This window comes from Otolemur garnettii, unplaced genomic scaffold, assembly GCF_000181295.1.
Source record: "Otolemur garnettii isolate 467f Iridium unplaced genomic scaffold, OtoGar3 scaffold00015, whole genome shotgun sequence".
Taxonomy (NCBI): Eukaryota; Metazoa; Chordata; class Mammalia; order Primates; family Galagidae; genus Otolemur; species Otolemur garnettii.
The window spans coordinates 13790095-13797952 of record NW_003852410.1 but is presented as its reverse complement, the minus strand read 5'-3'; the positions used below and the strand labels follow the sequence as shown (position 1 = coordinate 13797952).

General features: G+C 37.6%; 1 pseudogene; it reads right to left on the bottom strand.

Moving 5' to 3' along the window:
* Positions 1 to 4216: 4216 nt before the first annotated feature.
* LOC100955203 lies at positions 4217 to 4535 on the bottom strand (annotated as a pseudogene).
* Positions 4536 to 7858: the final 3323 nt, after the last annotated feature.

Below are 7858 nucleotides of genomic sequence, written 5' to 3'. Positions count from 1 at the left end.
CCAGTGTTTTTCCTATGCTTTCTTTGAGGATTTTTATTGTTTCATGCCTTAAATTTAAGTCCTTTATCCATCTTGAATCAATTTTTGTGAGTGGAGAAAGGTGTGGGTCCAGTTTCAGTCTTTTACATGTGGATATCCAGTTCTCCCAGCACCATTCATTGAATAGGGAGAGTCTTTCCCCCAAGTTATGTTCTTGTTTGAAAAGGAAGATTAGGTCATTGTAAGATGTTAGTTTCATTTCCTGGTTTTCTATTTGATTCCAGATGTCTATGTCTCTATTTTTGTGCCAGTACCATGCTGTCTTGGCCAATACGGCTTTGTAGTATAGCCTAAAATCTGGTATGATGATGCCCCTGGCTTTGTTTTTATTACTAAGAATTGCCTTAGCTATACAGGGTTTTTGTTTTTTTTTTTTTTTTTTGGTTCCATACAAAACACAAAATCATTTTTTCCAAGTCTTGAAAATATGACATGTTGGTATTTTAATAGAGATGGCATTGAATAGGTAGATTGCTTTGGGAAGTATAGACATTTTAACAATGTCAATTCTTCCCAGCCATGAGCATGGTATGTTCTTCCATTTGTTAATATCCTCTGCTATTTCCTTTCTCAGGGTTTCATAATTTTCTTTATAGAACTCCTTGACCTCTTTTGTTAGTTGTATTTCTAGGTATTTCATTTTCTTTGAAGCTATGGTGAAGGGAGTTGTGTCCTTAATTAGCCTCTCATCTTGGCTATTATTAGCATATATAAAGGCTACTGACTTGTGGACGTTAATTTTACATCCTGAGGAATTACTGTATTTTTTGATTTTACATCCTGAGGAATTACTGTATTTTTTGATGACTTTCAAGAGTCTTGTGGTGGAGTCTTTGGGGTTCTCTAAGTATAAGATCATATCTTCAGCAGAGAGTGAGAGTTTGACTTCCTCTGTTCCCATTTGGATGCCCTTTATTTCCTTGTCTTGCCTAATTGTATTGGCTAGAACTTTCAGCACTATGTTGAATAGTAATGGTGACAGAGGACAACCTTGTCTGGTTCCAGTTCTAAGAGGAAAAGCTTTCAGTTTTACTTTATTCAGTAAAGTATTAGCTGTGGGTTTGTCATAGATAGCTCCGATCAATTTAAGAAATGTACCACGTATGCCTATTCGCTTCAGTGTGCTAATTAGAAAAGGATGCTGGATTTTGTCAAATGCTTTTTCTGCATCTTTTGAGAGGATCATATGGTCTTTGTTTTTGCTTCTGTTTTATGGTGGATAATGTTTATGGACTTGCGTATGTTAAACCAGTCTTGCATCCCTGGGATGAAACCTACTTGATCATGATGTATGACTTTTTTGATGATAAGTTCCAATCTATTGGCTAGGATTTTGTTGAGAATTTTTGCATCTATATTCATTAGTGAAATTGGTTTGAAATTCTCCTTTTTAGTTGGGTGTTTTCCTGGTTCTGGTATCAGGGTGATGTTTGCTTTGTAGAATGTGTTGGGGAAGATTCCCTCCTCTTCAATTTTTGGGAATAATTTCTGCAGTATGGGAATAAGCTCTTCTTTAAAGGTTTGAAAGAATTCTGGTGTGATGCCATCAGGACCAGGTCATTTTTTTGGTTGGAAGATTTTTTTATTTCTTTGATCTCAGTGTTTGAACTTGGTCTGTAGGGGAGTTCTGTTTCTTCCTGACTAAGTCTAGGGAGAGGGTGTGATTCCAAATATTGATCCATTTCCTTCACATTGTCAAATTTCTGGGATTAGAGTTTCTGGTAGTATTTAGAGATGATCTCTTGTATCTCTGTGGCATCAGTTGTTATTTCCCCTTTATCATTTCTGATTGAGGTTACTAGAGATTTTACTTTTCTATTTCTAGTTAGTCTGGCCAAAGGTTTATCTATTTTATTGATTTTTTCAAAAACCAACTCCTTGTTTCATTAATTTTCTGAATGATTCTTTTTTTTTTCCAATTTCACTGGTCTCTGATTTAATTTTGGATATTTCTTTTCTTCTGCTGGGTTTAGACTTAGATTGTTCTTCTTTTTCCAATTCCATAAGATGGTTTGTGAGTTTGCTGATGTGCTCTCTTTCTGTTTTTCAAATGTGGGCATCTAAAGTGTTCAGACACAGCACCCCACCTCTACCAAGCAGAGAGGAAAGACAAAAATGCTATAAATCAAACCAAAACAAGCAAACAGAAAACTTAATGGGATAAAATTGGGGGGAAAACCAAATAAATGGGTAGAAACACTAGCAAAAATGAAGTTCTAATTTTTTAAAAAGGCAACTATGCAAAATGACATTTAAACTAGAAAAATGAAGAAAGAAAAGAAAGAAAAAAAGAAAAATCTAGAGAGAAAATGTTGAAATAATAATAAAAAAAAAAACAGAACCACAAACAAAGCAGTATATATATCTTGCTGAATAGTGTCTTGGCAACAGGTGATCTTCTGAGGTATGAGATGTTAATCACAATGCTGATACAGCTACACTAGATGGAGACTGGAAGCCTCTGCTGATTTCTCAAACCCCGCAGGGTGGAGAGCCTAAATCTCTCAGCCTGCTTAAAACGCACTTGAAACTGTTAACCTTGGCTAAGCAGAAGCTTTCCCAGGAAAGCACTTGTTGCTGCCATCACTCCTGAAGTGGCTGCCCACTTACCCAGTGTGCCAAAACTGGTCTCACTCTATGTTCCTGAGGGCCAAGGCTGTAAGGCATCTTAGTCCCTGCCTTTAGGCTGCTCAGTCACTAGATTATTCGCCCAAGGTCTTCTGCCCAGTCCTCGGTCCTCATTCTGGGACCCTCGGTGCAGAGCTTGCTGGGGCACTTCTCCCACAATGGCTCTGCACAGCCCACAACTGGACACTATTAGCTCCATCTAGCTCAGCAGCTCAGTCTGGGGTCCTAGACAATGCTTAAAGTCCTCCATGCTCTCACCCAAGTTCTCCCAAGGTGGTTCCACTGAGTGCCAAGTCCAAAAAAACAAAACAGCTCACAGGTAAGGCCTTTCTAGTTTTAATTGCACTGCTGATAACTTATAGCTGCTGGCGGGATTAGATATTACGAACACACACAACCAGTTGCTTTTGTCCTCCTCATGGGGTTCAGAAGTCTCTTGAGGACTCCCTGTGTCCCCAGAGGGATGTTTCTGGGCAGATCCCACCAGCCAGAGATGCCTGGAGTCTTCTCTCCCCAGTCTCACCGTGCCCAGTTGCAAGGATGTTGTTACTCAGCCACCATCTTGCTCCTCCCCTACAGTTTCCTAAACTTTCTACCATGGCAGAAGCTTATTGCCGTGAATCAGAAGCATGTTATCTTGCTCACTGATAAAACAGGGTTGTCTGCTGGAAACAAACATTTCACTTGCTTGCATTGGTTTAGAAGAGAGAGGAGGACAATGGACAAAACTCCTCTTTTTACCTATGAAGTGTTTAAATTAGCAGTTCTCAACCTGTGAGTCACGACCCTTTTGTAACAATGAAAATACCTCCTGCATATCAGATATTTACATTACGATTCATAACAGTAGCAAAATTACAGTTATGAAGTAGCAATGAAAATAATTTTATGGGGAGGTGTTTTTGTCTCAAGGAGTAGGGTGCCAGCCCCATATACCAGAGGTAGCAGGTTCAAACCTGGCCCCGGGCCAAAAACTACAAAAAAAAAAAATAAAATAAAACAAAATAATTTTATGGTTGGGGGGTCACCACAACCTGAAGAACCATATAAAAGGGTCACGGTATTAGGAAGGTTGAGAAACACTGGTTTAAATAAACCTAAGTTTTGTCATCCTACTTATTTTCTACTATAACTAAGGATATAGATGAACCATATATGGTTTAAACATATAGTTGCTGAGTGTAAAGTTATATGCATTCATTATAAAAAAATATAAAAAGGAAAATAGAAATTTTCTAGACTATTGTTACCAAGGGACAACCAATTGACATATTTCCTTTTTGTGTCTGCCAAAATCCGAAAAACTTTCACATTTTTTTCATGAATACAGAAAGCTATAAAAATAGCATGTAACACTTGGGTCCAGAAATAGCAATTGTACATTTTTGTACATACGTGTTCCAATTTCCTCTCCCTAAAGAATCCTGCAGGCACACATACACACAAGTGAGATGTCGCCCACCTCAGACTCTAGTATGGTTATTTTTCAACCCTGTAGACAGACTTATGCAGCACTGTACTACACAGATTTATTTTATTGTTTTTTTCTTCAGGATAAATTCTTTGTTTCAGCAACTCTCAGGGGAGAGGCAACCAAGGGCAACATCATCTCCCCAAAGAGCATTAGAATATTCCGTTTCATTGATTTCTGTATCTCTTCATATGTTTCTTTATCAATAGTAGCCAAAGTTTCTCCCACATCTCCCAATATCATATATAAATGTTGATCACAAGCACGTAATCTGCCTCAAAGCTCTCAATTGTTTCTTGTTTCCACATAAATCCACCCATCCAGGCTGAGCCTGCTAAGATCCAGGGGCTCCTCCCATGGGGTCGGTAGTCTGTTACTGGTCCATGTCCTCTGCCATGTTTCAAACCAGCTTTATTTTTTCATACAAAAGGGCACATGGAGGGGGGAAGTGAGAGGAGAGGGGACATACAGAAGGCTCAGAGATGAGAACAATGCCACCTCAGGCCCGCCATTCACATTAACATGGACGCGCATTTAAAAGCACATGCTCCATTTATTCAATTTTGCATCAGTGGTATTCTACCAACTGTTCTATAGCAACGACTGTCATCTGCTTTGTGCTTTAGTGAAAATTATAAAGACACCACTTTCCTCACATATACAGCACTCTCATTTGTCCTCCTGGGTTGGTGCAAGGTTCAAACTGCTCAGACATAGGCAACACCTCTGCTGTTTTATAATTTGATTTTTTTCACTCAGCAATACGTGGGAGACATATCTTATATATAGACGTACTAACACCACCTGGACAATTAATCATAGTACTTACGGCACTCTAGGCTCTGTTGTGAGAGTTTGACAGGTCCTTAGCTATTATTATTTTCCCTGTTTTATAGATAAGGAAACTGAGGCGTGGAGAAATTGAGTCACTTGTCTAAAGTCATCCAGCTAGTGAGTGGTGGGACTCAGATTTGAATCCAGGCAGTCTGGTTACTGAGCTGGTTCTTAATTCCAATAATTAAGAACTCTGCAATTCCAATAATATCTTGTTGGCAATTTCTTTTTTTTTTTTAAACAGTGTTGCAGTGAACATTTTCATCTGATTATTTCCTTAGGATAATTTTCTATTTAGTTTTTATTTAATAAACACTATTAAATGACACCAAATGCCTGACGTTGCTCTAAGCACTTTATAAGCATTAATTCACTTGATCCTCATAACAAAACTAGGAGTCAGAATTATGATGAGCTCCATATTGTAGTGCAGCACAGTGAGAGGAACTAGAGTACAGGTCAGAGCTGGTTCCAACACACACACTCTGGCTCCAGGGTCTTTCCTTAACTGTCAAGTTCATAGAGTGTCCATAAAGTTCACGTGCAATCTAAAATAGTTTTACCTTGTAAATCGCACACGAACTTTATAAACACCCTGTATAACTCCTTCCCATCTTCAGGAAGCAAGGAAGCATCCTGGACCATAATTTGGATATGAAACTACCTACAAGGTGCACTGAACAAAGAGTGTTCTAATGTGCATTCCCACATTAGGGAACTTTGTTCCAGCCCTCTTTTTCGATGCACGTCAACATATAATTAAGATTATACTGTCTATCCAAATGGATCTAATACTTAATTGCCTTTAAAACTAATTTAGGACAAAGAAAGAAAAAATTATATTTCCAATGATAAACCATCTAGAAATAATCACTACTGTTTGCTATAGACAGTATTACCGTATTTTTTGCATGAACGTGTAAATCTATAACGTGTTAAAAATGCTATCCTGTTGGCAATGCAAATTATTTTTGACATTAAATAGTTTTGATTGCATGTGGATTGCATATAATATATTTAGCAAGTCTATGATTGAAAGAGGTTATTCCAAGTTTTGACTTTGGCTGAAAAAAAATGCAAAGATGGACATCTTCATACACTACGCTTGGTGTGGTTTTCTACCCTATTAAAGTAGATCCTTGAAAGAAAAATAAGTAGGTCAAAGATGGACTATGTTAGGGCTTTGTAGATAAACTTTTATTTAGCTTACAAGATAGTCATTTTTCTAAGTTACTGAGTACTGTTCATAAGTATCATTTTACTCTCTGAGTAATATACAGGAATATAGTTACTGAGCTTGATCGGACTTCTATTTAGAGTGCTGTTAATCATTTAAAGTTAATATCCCCTTTGGATAACTATCGATACCTCATACCTCTTAATATAATTTTTAGACAATACTTGAATCCCTGGTAATTACAGAAATAAGAAAATCATTTTGTTTCTAAAAAATCATTCTCTTCATCCTGAAAGTCTTCCTATTAGTATTTTTGGGAGTTCAGGTCTGATGGTGACAAATTCTCTGTTTCCTTTCATCTAAAAATATTTTTAATTTGCCTTCATTCTTGAAGGATATTTTAGTTGAATAAAGAATGCTCTTTTAATGGTTATTATTTTTTTTTTCCGGTTCTTTACAGATGTTGTTCTACCATCTCTGTAGTTTCTGATAAGGAGTCTGTGATAATTTAAACTGCTGCTCCCTCGTATGGAATTTACCATTTTTCTCTGGCTGCTTTTAAGATGTTCTCTTTATTGGTGTCTCTCAGCAGTCTGGCTATGATATGCTAGGCATGGTTTTCTTTGGATTTGCCCTGCTCAAGGTTTGCTGGTTTTGTAAATATATCAATGTATAATTCAAATCAAATTAGGAAAGTTCTAAATTTGATACATTCAAATGTTTTTCTGCCTTTACTTAAAGCTTCCCCTCCTTCCTTTTTCTACCTCGGTCTCCCTCTCTTTGATGTCTTCCCAGCACTATAATTATACAAGAGGTAGACCATGTGACAGTATCCCAAAGTTCTCTGAGACCCTGTGCTTTTCATTAGACTTGACCATTTCTTTTGATCTATATTCAGTCTCAGCAACTATCCCCTCTGTTGTCTCTTCTTTTGTAATCTCCCGCTACTGATTTTTACATTTCAGATATTGTAATTTTCAATTTGAGACGTGCCTTTTGGTTTCCCCCCTTTATTTTTTTTGCAGTTTTTGGCCAGGGCTGGGTTTGAACCCACCACCTCCGGCATATGGGGCCAGCGCCCTACCCCTTTGAGCCACAGGTGCTGCCCTTGGTTCTCCTTTTGATAGTTTCCATTTTTCTTCTCTCTCATTATGAGCAAAATTTTCTTAACTTCATTCACAATTGTTAGACTAGTTGCTTCAAATTCTTTGTCAATTCCAACACCTGGGTCTTCTCAGGATTGATTGGTCTTTATTTCTTGTCTCTACTCCTATGACTGGGTCACCGTTTATATTCTTTGCATGTTGAGTAACTTTAGATTGTATCCTGGATATTGTGCAAACAATGCTTGCTAATTTATTCCTCTCGTGTATTTGTTCAAGCAATTGGTTTGAACTCAAGTCTGTAAACTTTTGTCTTCTGAGCAGCGGCTCAAATGTGAGTTTGGTTCTGTAGCTTTAGCTGGTCTACTTTGAAATCTGTCCTGTGCACACTTCGCTCCCTGGTCAGCCAGACACCTGGGCAGGTTTATACATCGAAATTGGAGTTTTTCCTCTAGGCTTTCTCCTCTCAAGGATTTTCTCCTTAATTTCTAGCACCTACGGTTGCCTGGAACTTTGTCTTCTTGTTCTTTAGGTCAGAACGTTGTGATTCTTCTTTGGAGTTTTTAAAATTTATTTTATCTTAATAAAAGTTTTTTTTTTTTTTTT